General features: G+C 41.5%; 1 protein-coding gene across 1 annotated transcript in view; it reads left to right on the top strand.

The window, feature by feature from the left end:
- Window positions 1–795: 795 nt before the first annotated feature.
- The window catches only part of LOC132402015 (phosducin-like), a 145,703-nt gene continuing 120,519 nt past the window's right edge, over window positions 796–25,979 (top strand). The window contains exon 1 of the mRNA XM_059984467.1: window positions 796–821. The gene's annotated coding sequence lies outside the window, so the exon portion shown is untranslated. The remainder of the gene's footprint in view (window positions 822–25,979) is intronic.

Here is a 25,979-nt window from a genome sequence, read left to right as displayed (position 1 = left end):
CTTCACTAATTGTGACATAAAATGTTTCTACATTTGAAAGAAAACCTTCAACATTCAGTTGCAAAACTGAGTTGAATCTTTGGTTGCTGAGCAAGAATGATTTCCAAATGTGTTCATTTCCTGAATTAGGGTTAATGACATTTGTGACTAATAACAAAGTTAAATAAATTGAACTGCTAATAATTTGTTCGTAATTGTACCCCAAATGAACTTATACCTTCATTATTTATACTAGTCATTTTCCCTTTGATCATGATATAAAGTCCCACGCTTGTGGGTTCTGGAACTTTAAGCTTTGGGTAAGAAAATGTGATGACAAATGCTCACTGACAATGATGTGAGCTCCTATTCTAAATATTCGTGACATAAGATTTGATTGATGTACACCTACTTTCATTTAGAGTAGCTATACAAATAATTGGAATGTAATTCAGCTTTTCCATGGCCTGTCTCAGAGCCACAGACATTCACAGTCAAAAGTTTCTAAAAGGCATCTGTAGTTGTAGGTCGTCTGTATATTTTAGTTACTGACATTTCAAATATGCCTCCCACAAGCTAATGTTTGCATACCACTGTGAGAGCATGGTGAGTAAATGAGGGTGTGTGTGTGTCTGCCTGTGTGGTAGAAGGGGAGGGTTTCATGTGACTGGAGCAAGGCCCTAGGCTTCCCAATCATAACAAAATGCATTAATAATGCACATATACAGAATATGTCTATTAAAGATGCTCCTCATAAACAGTCATGTTTACATTCCTGAATGACTGTGCGAGAGAACGTGGGTACAGACAGAGCAGAAGTGTGAAGAGGGACAGAACAGAGGGTAAGGAGACAGTGAGAGAAAAGAGGGGAACAAGAAAGAGGGGGAGGGTGGGTGAGAGAAGGGAAAGAAGCAGGGTGGGGGGGCACGAGAGAAGCGGAGAGGTGAGAGAGTAGCAAGCGGGAAAGGAGGGACAAAGAGGGGAGGGCCAGAGTGGGTGGCAGGGGAGAGATCAGAAACAGAACTAGGTTTATTATCACTGACATATGTTGTCTATTTTGTTGTTTTGTGGGAGAAATATAAAGCAATACATAAATGTCATAGAAATTACAATAAGAAATTACACACACTCAATGGTCACTTTGTTAAGTACAGTGCCTATAAAAAGTATTTACCCCCTTTGGAATATTTTTTGTTTTATTGTTTTACAACATTGAATTGCAGTGGATTTAATTTGCATTCTTTTTACACTGATCAACAGAAATAGACTCTTTCGCAAGTTCTTTTAACAGTGGCTTTCTCTTTGCCATTCTCCCATAAAGCTATGACTGGTGAAGCACCTGGGCAACAGTTGTTGTATGGGCAGTCTCTCCCATCTCAGCCACTGAAGCTTGTAACTCCTCCAGAGTGGTCATAGGTCCCTTGGCAGCATCCCTCACCAGTCCCCTTCTTGCACGGTCACTCAGTTTTTGAGGATGGCCTGCTCTAGGCAGATTTACAGCTGTGCCATATTCTTTCCATTTCTTGATGATTGACTTTACTGTACTCCAAGGGATATTCACTGACTTGGAGATTTTCCTGTATCCATCTCCTGACTTGTGCTTTTCAATAACCTCTTCATGGAATTACTTGGAATGTTCCTTTGTCTTTTAGGTGTAGTTTTTTCCAGGATACTGATTCACCAGCATTTGGACCTTCCAGATACAGATGTATTTTTACCACTGTCAATTGAAACACCTTGACTGCACTCGGTGATCTCCATTTAACTAATTATATGACTTTCAAAACCAATTGGCAGCACCAGTGATGATTTGGTGTGTCATATTGAAGAGGGTGAATACTTATGCTGGTTCATTTTTACACAAAGGAGTCTTTTTCTGTTGATCAGTGTCAAAAAAAGCCAAATTAAATCCACTGTGATTCAATGTTGTGGAACAATAAAACATGAAAACTTCTGGGGTGGGGGTACTTTTTACAGGCACTGTATCTCCTGTACCTAATAAAGTGGTTATTGAGTGTATGTTCGTGGTATTCTGCTGCTGTAGTCCATCGCCCATCTGCTTCAAGGATCGCCATGTTCTGCTCTTCTGCACACCAAACTTGTAACGCGTGATTATTTGATTTTCTGTCACCTTCCTGTCAGCTTGATCCCGGCTTGCCATGCTCTTCTGACCTCTCTCACTAACAAGGCTGCTCACTGGATTTTTTTTTTTGGCTTTTTTGCTCCATTCTCTGTAAACTTTATTGAATTGTGCCAGAAAATCCCAGGAGATCAGCAGTTTCTGAGATACTCAGACCACCCTGACTGGATCAACCATCATTCCACGGTCAAGGTCACTTAGATCACATTTCTTCTCTATTCTGATGTTTGGTCTGAACAACAGCTGAACCTCTTGAGCATGTCTGCATGTTTTTTTGCACTGTGTTGCTGCTCATGATTAGCTGAAGTTATTTGCGTTAACATCCAGCCTTTGTAGTGCAAAAAGAGAACAAAATGATGAGCTTTATCCATAAAGGTGGTTCAAAACTTCAAAGTTTGAAGTACATTTATTATCAAAGTATGTACACATGATACAACCTTGAGATTTGTCTCCTTGCAGGCAGCTACAAAATAAAGAAACCCAAAAGAAACCAGAAATAAAAGATAGACAAATGGTCAATGTGCAGAGAGAAAAAACATAATGTGCAAATATCATTTAGAATGAAAGTGACTCCTCAGACACAAAGCCCAGAGCAGCTGGAACAGGTCCACAGCCTCAGCCCATTTAGTACATAGCAGAGTAAATGCCAGGGAGCAACGAACGGAACCAGCCTGACAGTCTCTGATCCCAGTACCCTGGCTTTTCAATCAATCTGGCCCAGTGTTCAAATCATCCAAACATCATGTCGTGCCTCACTCTAAGACCCAGACCCTGTAGCATCGATATGCTCTGGGCCTGAGCCCCACTGCCACTTTTCTGCCCGTACTCGACAATATGTATATGTCAGGTCTCACCAATGTAGGTTGCATTGGGAGCACTGGGATGCAATAGACAACACCAACAGATTCACAGGTGAAGTGTTGCCTCACTTTCAAGGACTATTTGGGGCCATGAATGGAGGTAAGAGAGGAGGTAAATGGGCAGGTGTAGCTCTTTTGCCACTTGCAGGGATAAGTGCCAGAAGGGAGATTAATTGGGAGTGACGAATAGAAAAGGGAATCATGGAGGAAGCAAACTCTATGGAAAGTGGAGAGGGGGTGAGATAAAGATGAGTTTGGCAGAAGTTGTGCAGAATGATCTTTTAGATGTGGAGTCTTGTGGAGGGATGCAGAGGAGGGTGCATCGAGAATCAATAGACAACACCTGTGAGAACTCTATCCCTGTTAAGGCCGCAGGAAGATGGGGTGAGCACAAATGTCTAGGAAATGCTAAAGATGTGGGTGGGGGCAGGTTCAATGCTGGAAGAAGAGAAACCCTGTTCTTTGAAGAAGGAGGACATCTCTGATGTCCTGGGAAGGAAAGTCTCGTCTTGGGAACAGATGTGGCAAAGACAAAGGAATAGCATTTTACAGGAGTCAGGGTGGGAAGAGGTACACTCAAAATGGCTGTAGATATCGGTAGGTTTATAAAATATATCCGTTCACATTTCCAGAGATGGAGACAGAGAGATCAAGAAAGGAATGAGATGGGTCAGAAATTGACCAAGTGAATTTAAGGGCAGGGTGGTAATTGGAGGCAAAGTTGATGAAATTGGTGACAGTTACCAGGGAAGGCTTGGAACATTGATGGCTCTACTTAGCCAACAAAAAGGTAGCCATACCTGGGGCCCAAGTGAGTGCCCATGGCTACCCCTTAAGTGAGTGAGCAAGTGTGAGTGTGACTGTGAGAGTGAGAGAGAGTGTGAGAGGGAGTGAGAGGGAGAGGGTGAGATGGAGAGAGGGCAGAGGAAGAGTCAAGAGGTAGAGAAAGGCATGTGGGAGTCAAAGGGTGAGAAGGGGAGAGGGGAGAGGGAGGGAAGAGGGTACAGAGACAGAGGGCAAAGGAAGGGGTAGTGGGTGGGGGATCTCTAAAGGAATCATTGTGAATATTATTAGTGAAAAATATTGTCAAATGTTGATGAAAGGTACTGGAGAATGTAGGACAAATCTCTCATTTATCTTACTGGTTCATTGGTTGGGTTGGTGCATGAAAAATATTTGTTCCTGTAAGAGCATTGAAAGCAAAAAAAATATTTTACTTGGAGAGCTATTTGCGATATCAGATTGGACTTTGCGTCTTCTTTGTTCCTGGCTGAAATCCTGTAGAAATGAATGCTGCACATCGTTAATTATTTTGATGTGTCAATACTATTACAATCTTCTAGTTTCACATGTAATTGTCAATTGAGCACTGGGATAAAGGAAAACACGTCGGTGGATAAAGAATGTTATTGTTTCAGAGGAGCTGTCCTGGCCCCAGCACGTAAGTGCAATTACGAAGGGACAGCGTGGTAGCAGAGTGGTTAGCAGAACTCTTTACAGTACCAGTGACCTGGGTACATTTCCTGCTGCTACCTGTGAGGGGTTTACCGTCCAAAGACATACCGGTTAGTGCGTTGTTCTGTGATTAGGCTAGGGTTAAATTGTGGTTGCTGGGAGGCACGACTCAAACAGCCGTAAGTGCCTACTGCATGCTATTTCTCAATAAATGAATAAGTAAGAAAGCATGGGAATACCTCTACCATCTAAGGAGTTTGTTACTTTTTTCCTTTCTTTTTGCGTTTGCACAGTCTGTTACCCTTCGCACAATGTTTGTCTGCCCTATTGGGAGTGGTCTCTCCACTGAGTCCATTGTTATTTTCGGATGGTGTTGTCGAGTGGCTCGCCAAACTGGCTTATTAGATAAGCTTTAATATAGAGACTCTGGAACTTTTTTTCTATTTAACCAGTGCAAGATGAAGATAAGGTTTTGCTGAGCTTCATGGTATAGTTTTTAGTTGAATCTGTTCACGGGGAAACAAGATCTATATATGACTGAGTCAAGCTCACCAAAGGCAAAAGGGAGGTATTGCGTGACTCTCACCAGGTTCACTTACATTAACTTTGATTAGTTTCGTTCATGGGGTTGAAGGGGAATTTCCAACTTTGTTTCCCAATTGCCTTGGTTTTCCAGCGAATGCTTTTCTTGCTGAGGAGGCAACATTCACACTTCCTGTGACTGGGAATATCAATGATTTGACATGCAAGGAATTGCACTTTGAGAAATGCTGGAAGAAAATAGGGGCACATTTTTGTCCAGCTCAAGTTGTATCTTTAAATAGTAACAGATCCTCCATTCTTATTTTTTATTTCACTTTTTTCAATAATAATTTCTCACCTTGAGAGCATACAACATACCAAGAAGAAGATGTATGACAAATTGTAACTACTTCAAAAGATCCTCTTTAATTTCAACCTATCTTATAAGTCTTAAACTTAACTATTTTAAAATGTGCGGAAATAATGCTTCTGTTTGGTGGATTATTTACTTTCTCCTTAGTCAAAACAATTCTTCCTAAAGCCACAAAACTTCCTATTCCAATAGAATTTTGGATAATAATATTTTTATCCCCATATGCTTTTGAACATGTTTTCTATTTCAATTTATTTTTGTATTTTGAGAAACAGAGTGAAATAGGTCCTTCTGACCCTTCGAGCCATACCCCCCCAGCAACCCCCGATTTAACCCTAGCCTACAATGACCAACCAACCTACCAACCAGTCTGTCTTTGGACCTTGAGAGGAAACCGGAGCATACAGAGGAAACACGGGCGGTCACAGAGAGAATGTACACAATTCTTACAGACAGCGGTGGGAATTGAACCTGGGTCTCTGGTGCTGTAAAGCGTTGTGCTAACCATTGCACTGCAATAGCCTGTAAACTGTAGAATCCAATCAAATACTAATCATGTTAGTCTCTCTGCTTTTAATACCATCCTCTCTTTTATAAATTTTTTAAACCAATTAATTTCTGCTCTATGCTATTAAGTACAGTAAAATGGGAATCTAGGAAAAAAGTTGTTTCAACTGATTTCACACATTATTGCTACATACGTCATAGAACTGAAGGTAGACACTTAAGCAAACAGCATGCTAGTTCGTGACGCTATATCACATGTGGAGGACTGTTTAAGGCTCCACATAGTGGTGAGGGAAGAGGTGCAGGGGCAGGTGTAACAGTTGGCATGGTTGCAGGGAGGGCATAGCTATGAGAAATAGAAGAGATGCGGGCAAGGGCTCCATCCAGAGCAATGTCGGGAGTGGAGAGGGATCTCTGCACTCTGGAAGAAGAGCTCATCCTGGCATGGAAGACTTCATCATGCAAACTGATGACAGAGGCAGAAGACCTGAGGAAAGGGACTGGCATCATGCAAGAAATAGTATGGGAAAAGGTACCATGAAGGTAACGGTGCGAGTCAGTGGGTTTGTAGAAGACCTGTTTCCTGAAATGGAAACAGAGATCAAGAAAGGGGAGAAAGGTGTCAAAGTGAATTTGAGTGCTGGGTTGAAGTTGATGGTGTTGATGAAATGACAAGCTCTGCGTGGGTGCAGAAAGCAGCACCAGTGCAGACTACAGTGTAGTGCAAAAAGAGATGGAGAACATTGCTGGTGTAGGACTGGCACATTGATATCTCCACGGAATAACTGAAAAGGCAGGCATAATTAGGGCCCATGCAAGTACACATGTCTACACCTTTGGTTTGAAGGAAATGGATGGAGGCAGAAGGGATATTGTTGAGTGCAAGTACCAGTTCAGCCAGATGGAGGAGGGTGGTAGTGGAGGGAAACTGATTGGGTCAGTTATTTAGAAAGAAATGAAGAGCCACGAGGCCTTCCCAATGAGGGCATAGAAGTGTAAAGGGAAATAAAATGTTTAGCTAAGGCCTATTATTTTGAAACAATACCTGCACTCAGTTCAGTATACTAGAACTAATCAGTCTGTGAAGTGAGAGAAGCACAGGCTCAAAATCCACCCGTGGAAAGCAATGTATCCATGTGTTCAACACATACAAGTCCTTTGAATGTTAACTGATACTTTTGGTTATGCCACAATGAATAGCAAGAATGCAGCCAAACAGACTGGGCTAGAAAATTACCACAGACAGAAAATTATAAATGCCCAGAAAGTACCGAATGAAACCACTCCTCTCCAAATTGTACACCATCCAGATCTGCAAAGTTATCATCCCTCCATCATTGCTGAACCTTTATGCTGGAATTCCTTCTCATGATAAGAATGACAGCTGAAGAAAGCAGCTCACACACAACCTCTCAGGTAACAATGGGAAATACCCGCACATTATATAAATAAGAAGGAATAAATGAAGTTTCACTTACAGAGACAAAAGAGATTTTGCAGAGGCTAAAAATCTTTGAGCAACACATAGAAAATGCTGGAGGAACCCAGCAGTTTAGCAGCATCTATGGAGGGGAATAAACAGTCAATGTTTTGAACCAAGAGGCTTCATCAGGACTGGAAAGGAAGGTGTTCAGAAGCCAGTAAGATTCAACTGTACGGCAGAATTGTTGACACTAACAAAACAGGAAATACTGGAAATACACAGTAGGTCAGGCAGCAGCCGTGGACATAGGAACAGTTAAAGCTTCAAGTAAAGGACTTTTCATCAGGACAGGCTTCCTCTTTCAACTACTGAAGCTCTAAAGCTATGCCTTGATCATCATAATGGGGGAGTTCTGGAGTATCGATCAGAAGGTAATAGATAACGTAGATTGGCAGAGATTGTGAAAGGAATTATTGTTGAAACAGCTTTGGACAGTTGGTATTGTTCATCCAGTGTACCATTCTTTCTGCTAACAAGGTGGCCTTGCCATGAAAAGGATCAATGGACATTGTTTCTGGATGCCAGGACACCAATAAAGCCCAAGATTCACATTTAGATGGCATTTAAATGTGAGCTTCTTGTACAATTTGTGAGCTTAAAGCAGGTAGAAGAGTGACAACTATCCCTTATACTTCCAACTGGACAACGAGAAAGAGTTTTTGATAAGTCAAAAGGTGGGCCTCATTTTGTAGTGTTCCCCTCCCTTGCCCTAACACTGTGTCGATGTAGTTGTTGGCATTAACATGAGTGACCATTCATTTCATACATGTAGAGTACATTACTGATAAAAGAGTAACTTTTATCATTCAGTACATCAGAATTCAGGCAGGTAATCCCCCAGACAATAAACGGATTTATGGACTTATTGTAGTTAAGAAGTTTGAAGATGTCATCATATCTTACGTCTTAACATACTCATGAGTTAATACTTCAAAAATGAGAAATTCACAGCAGAGAAGACTGGAACTATGATTTCATCAGACTTGAAAGTAATTGCCTACATGCCTGGTGCATTACCAAGAATGAATATTTTCACTGTTTCCTTTCTTCTCTCTTGTAAGTCCATTCATACAGTATATTATCCAAATGTTTCTGTACAAAGGCAAGCCTATGAACAAATTATTGTATTATCAATCTGCATTATATTGAATAATTCATATCTATGATATTTCTGATACATTGAGACAATTTGTCAATTGTGCATTAAATATAATACATACTGCTACATACCCAATCCTCAGAATGAAATCATCTTTACTCAGAGTACCAAATCATTAGATCAATCTCTTGTAAGTTAGATAATGTATTTTTAGATTTGATGGAGGCATTAGGAGATGAAGGTAGGATGGTGATACAGCAGGTAGTGCAGCTGTCTTACAACTTTGGGTTATGTCCTGACCTCTGTCACTGAATGTTCAAGTTCAAGCTTATTGTCATTTCGACCATAAACTGCTGGTACAGTGCACAGTAAAAATGAAACAACATTCCTCCAGGACCCTGGTGCTACATGAAACAACACAAAACTACACTAGACTATGTGAGACAGCACAAGGCTACACTAGACTATGTAAAACAACATAAAAACTGCACTAGACTACAGACCTGCACAGGACTACATAAAGTGCACAAACCAGTGCAAGGCAGTACAATAATTAATTAACAAGACAATAGGCACAGTAAAGACAAATTCCAATATAATAATAAATGATGTAGATGTCAGTCTAGACTCTGGGTATCGAGGAGTCTGATGGCTTGGGGGAAGAAACTGTTGCACAGTCTGGTTGTGAGAGCCCAAATGCTCTGGTACCTTTTGCTAGATGGCAGGAGGGAGAAGGGATTCTGTGAGGGGTACATGGGGTACTTCACAATGCTGTTATCTTTGCGGGTGCAGTGTGTGGTGTAACTGTCTGTAATAGCGGAAAGAGAGACCCCGATGATATTCTCAGCTGACCTTACTATCCGCTGCAGGGTCTTGCGATCCGAGACAGTGCAATTCCCGAACCAGGCAGTGATGCTGCTGCTCAGGATGCTCTCAATACATCCTCTGTAGGATGTGATGGGGATGGGGGGTGGGAGATGGACTTTTCACAGCCTTCGCAGAAAGTAGAGACGCTGCTGAGCTTTCTTTGCTATGGAGCTGGTGTAGAGGGACCAGGTGAGATTCTCCACCAGGTGAACAACAAGAAATTTGGTGCTCTTAACGATTTTAACAGAGGAGCCTTCGATGTTCAGTGAGGAGTGGTCACTCCATGCTCTCCTGAAGTCAACAACCATCTCTTTTGTTTTGTTCACATTCAGAGACAGATTGTTGGCTCTGCACCAGTCCGTTAGCCGCTGGACCTCCTCTCTGAAAGCTGACTCGTTGTTTTTGCTGATGAGACCCGCCACGGTCGTGTCATCGGCGAACTTAATGATGTGGTTCGAGCTGTGTATTGCAGCACAGTCGTGGGTCAACAGAGTGAACAGCAGTGGACTGAGCACGCAACCCTGGGGAGCCCCTGTGCTCAGTGTGATGGTGTTGGAGATACTGCTCCCGATTCAGACCAACTGAGGTCTCTCTGGTCGGGAACTCTAGGATCCAGTTGCAGAGGGAGGTGTTCAGGCCCAGTAGTTTCAGCTTTCCAATCAGATGCTGAGGAATGATTGTGTTGAATGCTGAAATGAAGTCTATGAACAGCTTTCGAATGTATGTGTCTTTTTTGTCCAGGTGGGTGAGGGCCAGGTGGAGGGTGATGGCGATGGCATCATCTGTTGAGTGGTTGGGATGATACGCGAACTGCAGGGGGTCCAGTAAGGGAGGCAGCAGGGTCTTTATGTGCCTCATGACGAGCCTCTCGAAGCACTTCTTGATGATGGATGTGAGTGCAATGGGACCGTAGTCATTCAGGCAGGCCACTGAAGACTTCTTTGGCATGGGGACGATGGTGGCAGCCTTGAAATACATTGGAAAGACAGCACAGTTCAGGGAGATGTTGAAGATATCAGTGAGAACCTCTGCACATCCTCTGAGCACTTTGCCAGGAATATTGTCTGGTCCAGCAGCCTTCCGTGGGTTGACCCTGCAGAGAGTTTTCCTAACATCGGCCACAGTAAGACACAGCAAATGGTCATTGGGAGGAGGAGTGGTCTTCCTCGCCACCACGTCATGTATGGAGTTTGCCTGTTCTCCCTGTGGACAAGTTAATGGAATTGTAGGGGCAATAGAATAGGATTATTGCAGGATTAGTGCAATGTGTAAATGGGTATGTGATCCTCAGTGTGGACTTCGTAGGCTAAAGGCACTGCTTCAATCTATGAATCACTCTAAAGGGTTCAGGGGATTAGAAAATTACCACTTAAGTGTATTGCTTTTGGAACTTAGCAGATAACTTCATTGCAAAATAGTTCTACCTGGTTTTCCCCTCAGGACAGAAAACAGCACATAAGAAGCATCATTGGTTGCATAAACATCCTCCACCTGTGAGGAAAGAAATCTTTCCGGAGGAAAGCATTAAAGTTTGAAGAGCCTCTGGCATTTCCTGTGCAATATAGTCAAGTCACTAAGTTAATGCTGAGGTCAGAGTTTCACTGTTAAATGTAATGACTGTAATATGTAACTATCCACAGAAAGTATGAGAAATTATTCAAAGTTTGCATTAGTTTGAATTTTGCTGAACTCCTGTTACCTTGACAACCTGGTGGATGTTAACACAACACTACACTGGATTCACGCCATAAAATATGACATAACATCTCCAACAGCCTGTCAGGCCTGAGACTCAAGTGCTGAAATATGGAGCAACAAAAAATCTTCTGGAGGAACCCATAGTGAGTTAAGCAACAATTGTGGGAGGAAAGGAATTGATCTCATTACAATAAGTTAGTGCAGTTTCAAACGAAAATGTCAATTAAGGCCTTTACCCCCACAGATGATGTTTCACATACTGAATTCCTCTAGTAAATTGCTTGTGGCACTTCAAGCCTGCTGCCCATTGAATATGGTTTGGCTGATCATCAGAACTCTCTTCCCTGTGCCATCTGGTTCCTCAAATTCCTTAATCCCTCTGAGGCTTAGGAAAACTTTCAATCCTTTCCTGAATGTATTTAATAATCTTTCTTCAACTGCTGTACATTAGTTGAGAATTTCACGTACTTACCATTCACTGGGAGAAGAGGTTTATTGTCATCTTAAAAGGTTAATATTTGGTCATAAACTGTGACTCAAGTCCAGATTCCCACCCACATTACAAAAAAGGCCAGCATAGTAATCCTAGAATTCAACATACCTCACTGAAGAATGAGGTATTCAATTTTTTGCTATGATATTTGTGTTTTTAAAGCTGTAATTCTGAAACTACAATAAAATACAGCAATGTATCTCTGTGGTCTCAGTCAAATGAATGGGTGGCATGGAAGATGGCACAGAGGAAATGAGGCGGAAGTGCAAGAGGAATAATGCACCTAAGTATGAGTAGCTGACATTCTTACTTTTTACAATTCAAAGATTCAAAGAACATTTTTCACCAAAGTATGTATGCAGTATACAAGCCTAAGATTTGTCTTCCTCACAGACAGTCACGAAACAAAGAAAACAATGGAACCCATTCAACAAAAAACATCAACCCCCCCACATGCAAAAAAAAACAAATCACGCAAGTGGCAACACAAAAATGAGTGAAAGGCAGAGGATAAAACATAACATCAAAAAGAGTCCACATTCAGTTCAGCTCAGTTTGTTATCTACAGGCCAACCCAATCAAACTCTCCCAAGATAGCATTAAAAAAAAGGAGTGAGCTGAAAGCAGAAATTATGGCATGAACTACTGAGTCCAATCCACAAACTGCGTCACTTAAACTTTGTCCAAAACCCAGAACTCTGGCACCATCCTCCAACAGCTTCGAGGAAGAGAGAGGGAGGCCATTTGAAAGTGGGGACCAGGTGCAGTGGATGTGAGGGAGAGTGAGTCCTTCACATGCAGACATCTTTCTCCAGCAGCAGTGAACTGAGGCTGGTAGATGGTGCTGAACACCTTGATAATTTCAATCTTTCTCAGTGCTTTAATCGACACGGAATGGAGTCGATTATCATGGGCACACGTCACGTCTCCAGGCTTCTTGGCCTCAAAGCCATTCAAAACCTCACAGAAACCTCTTGGAGAGGGCAAAGTGCCAGATCACACTGAAAACACATCCCCAAAATGTAGATCTCAGGGTCTAACAGTAGCAGAATCAGATTTGAAAGGAGAAGGTGTGAAAGAAGTGAAAGAAGTAGTTTCATGAACCGTTTGGAGAACGTCCTACTTGGTCGTACGATTGGTATTGCCATCCCAAAATATCCACTTGCCATTACTTAAGATTTAAAATTTATTAGTATCATTACAACGTGCAAAATTGCATGCAGATACTTGGTAACTTTGCTAATCTTCTTAGTCTTTCTCAGTTTGAAATAATGATAAGCTTCTTGCTGAAGCAGACAGACAGATTATTAAAACAAGCTGACGCAAGTGAGTCCAAGAGTTCTACGTGATCTGTATCTTCTGTGCAAATGGTGTGGGAAGCCAAATCTTCCGTGTTAAACAATCAAGTAATCTGACATTTAAATTCACATACTCCAGAGTTCCTGTTTCGGCTTCACTAAATCATCTAAATGGTGAATGAAGCTCTGCTCAATTATGATTCTGAACTGACTGATTTGCTATGCCTTTAAAACCTTCTTTCCACGTGTAGGGAGATGAGCCTGTAAGAATCAACTAAAACACTTGGGTATTCCATATAGCTGCATTTTGACCATCTCACTGGCCTTTCTACTTCTTTCTATTAGAAGATATTAGACAGTCTTAAACATAATTAAGGAGGAACAGTACATAGTCCAGCCAGCCTGAAGGGCCGCCTGAGAATCTGACAGCATCCTGGAAGAGTCATGCTAATAATCAAAATGACTGCTTTCAAAGACTAATTTAGTCTCCACTGAAGTGAAGACACTTTGCTCCAGTTATATCAGAAAAAGTAAATGTGATTAGACAACCTGAAGGAAATTCTTTGTAACTACTAGCTAATCAGCTTTTGGCATGGAAAGAGGGGAAGGGGACTGAAGAGAAGTAATTTTAAGCAACTATTGCAAAACACAGGGGCAAGTGATCGCAATTGGTCAAAATCCCAGCTACAGAGGAAAATGGTTCAGTCCTGTAAATTAGTTCAGAACAAGTTTTTGAACAGATGTTATATATCACAACACAGTACTTGATGCAACAGAAAGGGTTTTATTTTGTAACACATCCCAGTTACTAAAGAAGCTTAATGTACACTCCATGGTCACTTTCTTAGATACTTATTACAGCAAATATCTGACCAGCCAATCATGTGGCAGAAAATCAGTGCACAAATGCAAATAGACTTGGTGAAGAGGCTCAGTTGTTGTTTCGACCGAACATCAGAAAAGGGGTAAAAATGTGATCTAAGTGACTTTGGCCATGGAATGATTGTTGATGCCTGATGGGATAGTTTGAGCATCTCAGAAACTGTTGTTTTCCTCAGATTTCATGCACAAGAGTGTAGACTTTACAGACAATTGTACAAAAAGCAGCATTTCTGTGGGTGAAAACATCTCGTCAATGAGAAGTCTAAGGAGAATGGCCAGACTGGTTCAAGCTGACAGGAAGGTGGCAGTAATTCAAGTTAACACGTGTTACAACGGTGGTGTGCAGAAGAGCATCTCTGAGCCTTGAAGTGGATGGGGTACAGCAGCAGAAAATTGCACCGGGTTCCATTCCTGAGGCCACTTTATTAGGTACACTCTTGTACCTAATAAAGTGACCACAGGTATATTTGGCAGTGTCAGATTGCTGGGATAGAGTAAAAAAGAAAATGATTTGGATCTTATGTAAAAGATTGTAATCCTGTGTATATTTCAATGGAAACAATTTACATGAAAGAAAAAAAACTGTATTTCCTGTTGTAATCCTCTGTTGATGTAGCAGCTTTTCTACTTGCTTAAGTGTCAGCAAATTCTATGAATGAAAGATGAAAGCACACTACCAACCTCAAGTGGCTAAAGGCTACTATTACAATTATTGCTTCTGGTGTATTTTCCTCAACTCATGCTGCACTCCCAGTTTAAGACAGTGTTGTTTTTGAAGACACCTCCATTTAGTCACGTAATGACAGATTTCAAAGATCCCCTAAGAAATTGCAAAAAAGAAACCCTAAAATAATCACAGTAAGCATGGTTGTAGTTTCATTTCTTTTTGATACCATTATTGTCATACATGTAAAATCACCTTTGAATGATACGCTTCAGGAGAAGACAAGAGACTGGTTTGCCGATTGGAATTCCGCTTGAGGTTGTTCCATTTACCTGGATCAAATGTGAAGCACTGATCTCCTTCACTCCCTCCCTGGTTGCTGGGGTCGGAGACGAGTCGCAATGGTAACATGGCCACAAGAAAGAGGCACAAACACCACCATCCACAAACCCTCCCCATCAAGACACTCCACACAAGTTCCAACAGAGAGCAAAGTTAGCTTTGCCTTTTGTGGAAGTCATCATTCAATTTAATTATTTCCAGCATCCATAGATATTAAAAAGCATAGGTAACCATAGCATTTTTAAAAATTAATTTAAAAATACGTGCACTGAGAAATGGTTGAAAACAAACTAAATCATGAACCTGAAAGGTTGGATCTTCATTGAAAACAGTGAAGTTTAAAGTTCAAAGTTCAAAGTAAATTTATTATCAAAGTACATATATTTCATCATATATTACCCTGAGATTCATTTTCTTGTGGGCATTCACAGTAAAGAGACCCAATAGAATTAATGAAAAACTGCACAGAAAGTGGACAAGCAACCAATATGCAGACGACAGCAATGTCACAGCCACAGACTCTGCGGCTCTCACAGGTGGGCTGTGGAATAGGTTCGGTAATGACCCTCATGAGTTTACATGTTTCAGCCAATTAGTGTATCATTTAACTCCCTTCCTCTTCTTCCACTCTTGTCAGGATTTGACAAAAAGCTGAGCAGCATCTGCTTACTGTTGGCCTGGCTCCAGGAGAGAAGATTGCTATTTATTCTGATGTTGCCAAAGAGTGCAGTATTTATTTAGTACTAAGCTACTAGGGCCGAGGCGCTGTAGTGGTGTTAACCTGATATTTCTAGTTAACAACCCTGTTGGCCTAGCATTTATTGTTTTCTGTTTCGCCCCTCTATTTTTTGCACAGTTTCCTTTAAAGTTAGTGAACTGTTGCTCCACTTCCCTGTCTCTTTCTCTCTCTCCACACTTGGGCCATAACTGCACATCCTGTCAAACAAGCTGTAGAAGAAGAGAAAGAAAAAAAAGAACAAACAATAATACACCTTTTCCTCATTATATGCGTCTTTAGACTATGCAGATTCACAGTTATGCGAGAACTTATTTCTACCAATGTCTCCTTATATGCATCCAAAACTCACAGTTATGCGAGGAGACCTGCTTTCCCGCCAATACAAGTCAGGTGCACACATCTCACAGTCTCACTCCTGCCGGTCTCACATTGGTTTTGGCAAGGTATGGATGTGCCATCTTGTGCTCTTAAACTTCTGTTGGTTTTACCTATGGTGCAGTGATTTTGTACTTGAAATATTTAACTATGCCTCCTAAGCGTCCAATATCTGGCCATCAGCTGAGTGGCAGAGAACCGCTTGAACAATTGAAAAAAAGTTGGAAGTTATAAACAGCGCGGCATCAGGTGAAGGTAACACAGCTCTGGGATGCTACTGCCAGGAACAGAATCTTGCCTTTAAAGTTCTTTTGTTGCTTAACAATGTGCCAGCCCATCCTAAACATTTGGACAGCATTCATCCTAACATAACAGTGCATTTTCTGCCATCTAACACAACATTGCTGATTCAACCACTCGACCAAGGTGTGATCCACATTCAAGGCATTTTTTTTTTATGGCGAACTATCTCTCAGATGCTGCGAGGAACAGACGATTTTGAAAATCCCAGGAGTTTACCAATGGTGCAGGAATGGTGGAAGTTGGAACACTTGGCACAAATGACAATGGACACGGACCCAAGTTTAGAATGGAGTCAGCATTTCAGTTGTTCCCTGCTGTCAACCCTTCTTCCCTACAAGCAAATTTATGCTGAAAAACTAAATCTTGCCAAGCAAACAACCCTTACCACTTTCTTCAAACTGGTGTCATCTCCTGTTCCTGGCAGTTCTGAGTTCTGTGAGTCTTCCTTCACCCCTTGCTGTGCTTGATATCATCCCAACACCACATCAACCACTCATCTCCCGGAGCAAACACATCTGCCACTGTTGGTAAGTACTGTACACCCTACCATGTTAACTTTCTATGATTTATTATGTTGAATATTACCTTAAATTGATGAAATAGAATACGAATGTTGCCTTGTGGTACTGCTTTGGTGTCGTATTGGTATGAAAATGTAAATAAATTACAGATGAAACATATTTAGGAAGCCCTCTGGAACTCATCCCTATTTTCTCCATTTAAATAATTATTCACATTATGCACTTTCACATTATGTGTTGACTGTGAGGAATGTATCCCTCGTATATAAAAAGGATAGGGTGTAATAATAATAAATAAACAAACAAACAAACAAACAAACAAATAAATAAATAAATAAATAAGCAATAAACATCAAAGACTTGGATAAATAGTCCTTGGAAGTGAGTCTATTGGTTGTGGAAACAGGTTGGTGTTGGGGAGATTGAATATGAGTGAATTTATCCCCTCGATTCCTGAACATGGTGTTGTGGGTATGAGATTTCTGTGACTCTTTCCTGATGGCAACGAGAAGAGAGAATGGCCTGGATGATGGGTGCCCTTGATGATGTATGCTGCTTTCCTGCAACAGCGCCCTGTGTGGGTCTGTTCAGTCCCATAAAACCATAACACCATAAGACGTAGGAGCAGAATTAGGCCATCTGGCCCATCAAGTCTACTCCACCATTCAGTCGTGGCTGATACCTTTTTTTTTCTCCTCATCAATCCCAGATCCTGGCCTCCTCCCCGTAACCTTTGATGCTATGTCCAATCAAGAACCATTCAATCTCTGCCTTAAGTACACGCTACAACCTGGCCTCTATAGCTGCACGTGGCAAAAAAATTCCACAGATTCACCACCCTTTGGCTAAAGAAATTTCTCTGCATCTCTGTTTTGAAAGGACACCCCTCTAACCTGATGCTGTGCCCTCTTGTTCTAGACTCTCCCACCATGGGAAACATCCTTTCCATATCTACTCTGTCTGGGCCTTCGAGAGGTTTCAATGAGATCCCACCCCACCCCACCCCCATCCTTCTGAATTCCAGCGAGTACAGACCCAGAGCCATTAAACATTCCTCGTATGATAACCCTTTTGTTCCTGGAATCATCTTTGTGAACCTCCTCTGGACCCTCTCCAAAGCCAGCACATCTTTTCTAAGATGAGGGGCCCAAAAGTCTTCACAATACTCAAGGTGAGGCCTCACCAGTGCCTTGCAAACATCACATCCTTGCTCTTGTATTCTAGACCTCTTGAAATGAATACTAACATGACATTTTCCTTCCTCACCACTGACTCAACCTGCAGGCTAACCTTTAGGGTGTTCTGCACAAGGACTCCCAAATCCCTCTGCATCTCAGATTACTGTATTTTCTCCCCATTTTGAAAATAGTCTGTACATTTATTTCTACCACTAAAGTGCATGACCATGCATTTTCCAACACTGTATTTCATTTCCCACTTTCTTGCCCATTCTCCTAGTCTGTCTAAGTCCTTCTGCATCCCACCTGTTTCCTCAACACTACCTAACCCTCCACCAATCTTTGTATCATTTGCAAACTTGGCAACAAAGCCGTCTATTCCATTATCTAAAACATTTACATACAGCATAAAAAGAAGTGGTCCCAACACCGACCCCCATGGAACACCTCTAGTCGCTGGCAGCCAATCAGAAAAGCATCCTTTTATTCCCACTCACTGCCTCCTACCAATCAGCCAATGTTCTAACCATGTTAGTAACTCTTATATAATACCATGGGCTCTTGGTTAGTAGCCTCATGGTGTTGGCGCGTGGCCTAGTGGATAAGGCATTCATCTAGTGATCCTTGGCTGAGGCTGCATGTGTGTCCTTGAGCAAGGCACTTAACCACACATTACTCTGCGATGGCACCAGTGCCAAGTTGTATAGGTCCTAATACCCTTCCCTTGGACAACATCGGTGGCATGGAGAGGGGAGACTTGCAGCTTGGGCAACTGCAGGTCTTCCATAAAAGAAAACCTTGTTCAGGCTTGCGCCCTGGAAACTTTCCAAGACTCAAATCCATGGTCTATCGAGACTAACGGAGGCCTACACCGTAGCCTCATGTGTGGCATCTTGACAAAGGCCTTCTGAAAATCCAAATATACAACATCCACTACATCCCCTTTATCCATCCTACTTGTAATCTCCTCAAAGAATTCCAACAGGTTCATCAGGCAGGATGTTCCCTGAAGGAAACCATGCTGACTTTGTACTATTTTGTCCTGTGTCACCAAGTACTAGAGATTCTGCTGAGAAATACTGGTCACATAATTAGAAACAGGTGAAGGTCACTCTCTGCTCAAGTCTGCTCCACCATTTAATAACATCAAGGCTGATCCGGTGGTAACATCAATTCTCCATTCCCATCTGTCCAATTGGCTAAATTAAAATTTCCTGAAACTTATTGACGACAGTTGAAGACAGTTGGATGGAAAGGGTAATGTCATGGCCAACATCAACAAATAACAGCAGGAAGTAACAAAAAATTAAAAACTAGTGGATGTCAATCTTTCCATTGGCTTTGTTTGTGTGGTGGTGGGTGGTAGTGATGTGTGGTGATGAAAGTGAAGTCAAAAAATAAAGGGGGAAGAGAGCAGTGAAAAAAACTGTGTTTATAAATGAATGTCAGACGTTAGAGTAATCCAGAAGTTTGTTGCGCTATTTTATTGATATTTAAAGGGTAGCTTGCTGTGTTATGGAAGTATTTTATCATGGAGGAAATTATCCAGAGGTTATCCATGACTTACAAGAAGACTTGGAGCAACAGGAAGGTATGACACAATAGTGCTTAATATAGTTGAGCTTATGGGGAAAAGATGTGGTGAATATTGAACTATAACATCTGAGGAATTTAGAGTTCTTCTCACGAACATGTAGTCTGACATACTGAGTGCTTCCTGTATTCCAGGTCTTTTAACTGTAATCTCTACAAGACATATTAATGGATTCAAAAACTCAAAGAAGAATATATAAACAAAACATACTTTTTAAGACTGAACAACAACATCCTGTGACAGTCGCAATTGATATACTGTAGTTCACATTTCCAATTCTTCCGAATCTCATCAAGTACTTTTGTGCTTATAAAATGATATTTAAAAAGTTACTTTTTTTGTAAAGTGGTTCCTTTTATTTTCTCCCCTATCATACATGGCACATTGACACCATTAGCAATATTGGCATTAATTGCCTTTAACCAGAGAGGAATGCCCAATCATTTCAGAACAGATACTATAAAACAGCATCTGGATTACCGAGCTTGGCCAAATGTTTGCAGACATTTCAGTTCAATTCGAGAAATTCCTGTTCTTTTCTTGTTCTTGCTTGACCCAGGTCTCTGGCTGTGTCCGATTGAAATTCAGCCTGAACTGCTAAACTGTTCACAGTGTTTTGAACCAGCCAGCCAGACCGTGATGTCCAATCAATATCCATTCAGACCATGGAGGAATATACAAGGCAGCAGTCTGAGGAGACAATACCCTCAACTGCACACTGATGGTGGCTTTTTGTTTGGAGCCGAACCATCTGCAAACATTTTGCCAAGCTTGGCGATCAATCAAACTTACAAATAGCCAACCCAAGCTACCAATATTTTGCAATATTTCATTTAACAAAATTATCATAAGGCCATAAGATATAGGAGCAGAATTAGCCTATTTGGCCCATCAGTTTGTTCTGTCATTTCATCACGGCTGATCCATTTTCCCTCTCAGCCCCAATCTCCTGCCTTCTCCCTGTATCCCTTCATGCCCTGACCAATCAAGAATCTATCAACCATGAATCTGGGGTTACAAGAAAGACAAGAAAGTCAATAGACCAGCAGATATTTATGATAATCCACCAATTTGACAGACATCATTATTGGCACAAGCAATTTTATTCCAAGTGCATTTAATGAACTGAAATGACGTGGTGTGATTTGAAGTCAGGTCAGTGGATCAGCAATCCCAATTCTTATTTGTTTAGGGGTGGGTGGGAGGGAAGCTATAGAAAGAGTGTTCAAAGTTCAAAGTAAACTTTATTATCAAAGTACGCGACTTGCTTGAAGCAGGTGAGTATCCCACTCTGCCAAAGTGAGAGGTTAAAGATCTCAGTGAACACACCAGCCAGTTGAGCAGCACCCATCTTTAGTACCTGGTCAGGTATCCGCCAGATGCGTTTCGTAGGTTCACCCTCCTGAAGGCTGCTCACCTGTCGGCTTCAGAGAATGAGATCGCAGGATCTTCGGGGGATGTGGGAGTTCATGATGGTTTCTCCATCCTTTGTTGGTAGAAGGCATTGAGCCCACTTGGAAGCAAAGCACTGCTGTCTCCTATGTCACTTGATTTAACTTTACAAGAGGTGATAATATCCATCCCTGCCACAACTGTCGAGCATTCTTCGTTGATTGAAGTTTGGTCTGAATTGCCATTTTGTCTGTGAGATGGCTTTCCAGAGATCGTACCTGGATCTCTTGCAACTTTATTGATACCAGACTTGAATGCCTCAGATCTGGAGGTTGGATGTGTTGTTGGTTGAAGGGATGTCAAGACGAAAGGCAGAGAAAGAAAGCACTATTAACCCAGTAGCCCAGCCAACAAGCGATCATGCCCAACACATAAATCATTTTAATTTGTTATATAACTATATCATCTATTTTATGAGTAGTAACCATGTTAGGTGCCATGAAACAAAGGAACTTTTGTTTTACAACCAAGTAATTTATTGCTATGCGAAGAAACATGGGCCTAACACAAACAGATACAAATCAAGTATAAACCTGCCACAACTCATCAAGATTATTGGCCCTAAAAGGTAAGTCTTCAATGCAGCCAGTTTTCCAACAATGTATCAGTTGAAGTGTCACTTACGCAGGGGCTTGAGATTAAGTACGACTTCTTGCACTGCATTTCATTTCATAGATTGTAAGATAGCAAAGAAGCCGAAGTGAGACAGATGGCGGGTGATGGGTTGGGTTAGGAAAGTTAGATAATTTGTGAGGTGCTACAAACCATCAACCATTTACACAAAACACCCGTGCATCCCTTAAGTACGGCCTCAAGGTTCTTAATAACATCCTAAATGATCCTTCTCCCTTTTGAGCAATCATGGATTCTCAGAAGTCAGTTAGAATGTTGCACCAAGAAATTTTGAGCTCAACCTTGAACCTTTTCCTTTGTCTGTCTGAGAACCTCCTCCCATGATACTGGCTTGTGAAAGGACTTTAGTTTGCTTGTCCTTGCAATGAATATAGATAACTTTGTGGATGTAATAATTTTCCCCTGGAGGAGGTGAGTTCAGGTCTTAAAAGCATTAGGAGCAGAGAGATTACTGTTGTCCACTGGACCACAAGTTTTGTTTGAACTCTTCAGATACTCTTTATCTCAAAGACTCTGCTGGTACATTGAACGCAGAGAAGAATTTTAGCAATGACTGCCTTTATTGAGAGGTAGCTCCTGAGTTATGGAAAGTGGTCTATGTTTTTGCAGGTCTTGTTATGATCTATTGAAAGAAAAGCGGTATAATGGGAGATGACTGGAAGAAGACCTTCATTTTAGGTGCATAGAGTGTAAGGCCTACCTTCACACCTACTTCAATGAAATGGCCAATAATGTGTCACCTACTGTGTGAAAACAGTGTCATCTGTATACAGCAGCCTGACGGTTGAGATCTTGATTATCTTGATTCTGCTATGCAGTCACAATCTGTTAAATAGTTTTATAAAACCTAGAACAATGAAGCACAGTACATGCCCTTCAGCCCACAATGTTGTGCTAACCTACTCTGAGATGAATCTAACACTACTCTTCCACATAGCCTTCCAATTTTCTTTCATCCATGTGTCAATCACTTCCAATCAGAGAGGAGGTCCAGGAGCCTGAAGGTGCACACATGTTTTAGGAACAGCTTCTTCCCCCCACCATCAGATTTCTGAACGGTCCAAGAACCCATGAATACTAACTTGCTATTCCTCTTTTGCACTATTTATTTTTTTTTATTATTCAAAGGTTTGCAGTATACAACCCTGAGATTCCTCTTTCCGTGAGCACCCACGAAACAAAGTAACGCTACGGAACCTGTTCCAAGAGAACACCAAGCAACCAATGCGCAAAAAAGCAAACAGTTCACACAAACGGCAAAAGACTTGCAAAAAGCACAGAATATAAAACATCAATAAATAAATAGTCTAGGAATGTTTGGTTTAGTTCAGTTCAGTTCGGTTTAGCACTGTGTTGTTTGATGACTGCAGGCCGCAGAGCTAGCCCACCCTGATCAAAATCACACAAAAAGGCAATGGAAAAGGAGTAATGAGAAACTAGAAACACATGTAACATGAACTACAGAATCCAAACCACAACCACATTGATTAACCCTTGCCCAAGACCCTAGTCTCTGGCAGCATTAAGTGAGAGAAAGGGAGAAAGATCTTTAAATGATGGGGCCAAACACCCACTTGTCGCCTGGAATCATTTTCATTGACTTCAATTGCACTTGACGCTTCAGTCAACGAGAAATGGAGTCAATCATAGGCTTGTGCCCTGTCTCCAGGCTTCTTGACCCCCAAGCCACACACTCCGCTTGAAACCTCACCAAGCTCCCTTGGAAACAGCAAAGCACCAGGTCATTAAATCAGCCCAAAAACACACCATCAAAATGCAAATCACAGGTTCCAAACTTAGTAGCAGAATCATGCTTAAAAGATGACGTAAATGAAATAGCTTTGCAAGATGTCTGAAGGAAATCACCTTTGGTCATGTTGGTTGCTGGCATCATCTTCTTTGTTATTGTAACATAATCGTTTGAATGTCTCACAGGGAACTGCCGTCAAAAAGACAACATACTGTATGACCTACGTCAGTGATAACAGACAAGATTCTGAAGATTGCTCAGTTTCTGACAGACGTTTTTGATGGTAGGCTGCAACACAACAGTGATAAAATATTGAGAAAAATACTTGTGCAACATAAATTTTCACTGAAATTTATCCTGTTGTTAGAATCATGCTTTGCATGCTGTCGTGCAACAGTCAGAAGAAGCCAAATTTCTGCAGACAGTCACATCTTTCCACATGAAACAAAGAAATACCATGGAACCTGTTCAAATAAAACATCAAATACCCACACACAAAAACATACAATTCTTCTTCCTCAGAGACCTCGGCCTTCACCCTGCCTTGTGCAGCTGGATTCTGGACTTCCTGTCCGATCGCCAGCAGGTGGTAAGAGTGGGCTCCTTCACCTCTGCCCCTCTGACCCTCAACCTAGATGCCCCCAGGGCTGTGTCATAAGCCCCCTTCCTTTACTCTCTGTATACCCACGGCTGTGTTGCCACCCACAGCTCCAATCTGCTAATTAAATTTGCTGATGGTACTACATTGATTGCCTTTATCTCAAATAATAACATAGCAATCTACAGAGAAGAAGTTATCACCCTGACACAGTGGTGTCAAGAAAACAACCTCTCCCTCAATGTTGCAAACACAAAGGAGCTGGTTGTAGACTACAGGAGGAATGGAGACAGGCTAATCTCTACTGATATTAATGGATCTGGTGTTGAGGGGGTGAACAACTTTAAATTGCTCGGCTTAAACATCACCAAGGACCTCACGTGGTCTGTACACACCGGCTGTGTGCTGAGATAAGCATAACAGTGCCTCTTTCACCTCAGACAGTTGAAGAAGTTTGGTAAGGGCTCCCAAATCCTAAGGACTTTCTACAGGGGCACAATTGAGAGCATCCTGACTGGCTGCATCACTGCCTGGTATGGGAACTGTACTTACCTTAATCGCAGGACTCTGCAGAGAGTGAGGTGGACAGCCCAGCACATCTGTAGATGTGAACTTCCCACTATTCAGAACATTTACATAGACAGGTATGTAAAAAGGGCCCAAAGGATCATTGGAAACTCAAGTCATCCCAACCACAAACTGTTCCAGCTGCTACCATCCGGGAAACGGTACCACCCATTAAAGCCAGGACATACAGGCTCCAGGACAACTTCTTCCACTGGGCCATCAGACCGATTAATTCACACCAACACAATTGTATTTCTATGCTACATTGACTGTCCTGTCATACATACTATTTATTACAAGATACTATAAATTGCACATTACACATTTAGATGGAGATGTAACGTAAAGATCATTATTCATGTATGTGAAGGATGTAAGAAATAAGGTCAATTCAATTTGAGGAGGGCATTCTAGAGTGTCTTGCTGAGATATAGAATCAAAAGCTTTAATGAGGTTGAAACCGTTTTGTTGACTGATGTTGCTCATTGCATTTTTCTGAAGATCATGCCCAGTGTGGTCTAGAGTCTAGATGAATGGACACTACGTGAAAAATCAGAGAGTATTTCTCCAGCCAGTGAGGGGGTAACTGAGGAATATTCTGGCAAAGACATTCTGTGTGGTAAATTGTAGACTGTGAACATCACCTTGTTTATGCCCCTCAGCCTGAGTGAGTTTACTCTAGGGAGAGTCAGGTGGTGGGGCACCACAAATTCCAAAGCCAGTCCTGATATAAACAAAAGATCATTAGCTAAATGCAAATAGAAGCTCTCTGCACAATGCCCAGCATATGTGTGGGTCCCTGTAGTGCAGTGGTTTCCAACGTGGGGCGTACGCCCCACAGCGGGATAATTTGATTTTTAAGGGGGGCAATTCGAAAATGAGTTATTAACAGTGAATTTTTTTTCTAGTAAGTCTGTGTGAGTATGAGTGTGTGTGCGAGTTAATACATATGTGTATATACAGTATGCATACATAAAAATACTTGTGTGTATGTGCATGTGTAATTGCGTATGTACTGTATATATAGTGTATCACCATCATTATAACCATCAAATGGCTTTCATAATTAAATTAATGAATTGACTGATGTAGGAAGGAACGAATGAACAAGTCCAAACGTGTAAGAAACTCGTACGAGGTCGCGCCAATGCTGCTTTTTGCAGTAGCTTTTGGTTCTTGGTGGTGTGAAGGTGTGTACATTGCGTCATCTCTTTTAAACGGTGTATCTGCCTTTGTATGCTGTAGAAACGAATCGGCATTGTTTTATTTATTTATTATTATTATTTTAATATCACTTAATGTTCTTTTTTTACAATTTCTTAGTAATTTCTTCCTCAGAACTTTAACAGTCCTTTGGTTCTTTTATTTTTCTCTTTCATGAATGCCATGTTCTTTGGAAGCTTGTTTAAACCAAGTTAATGGTCTTTTAGGCTTCCTCCAGGTGAATAGGAGTTCACTTTTTGAATAATAAGAATTATATATCACCACAGGGGGCATCAGGATTTTAGAGGTGATTAGGTGGGGCATGGCCAAAAAAAGATTGGGAACCACTGTTGTAGTGAAACCTCATCCAACAGAGTGGGCAGTAAACAATGTGTGTAATTTGC

Source organism: Hypanus sabinus, chromosome 11 (genome assembly GCF_030144855.1).
Source record: "Hypanus sabinus isolate sHypSab1 chromosome 11, sHypSab1.hap1, whole genome shotgun sequence".
Taxonomy (NCBI): Eukaryota; Metazoa; Chordata; class Chondrichthyes; order Myliobatiformes; family Dasyatidae; genus Hypanus; species Hypanus sabinus.
Note: the sequence above shows the minus strand (reverse complement) of the source record. Positions and strands in the feature narration are given on the sequence as shown.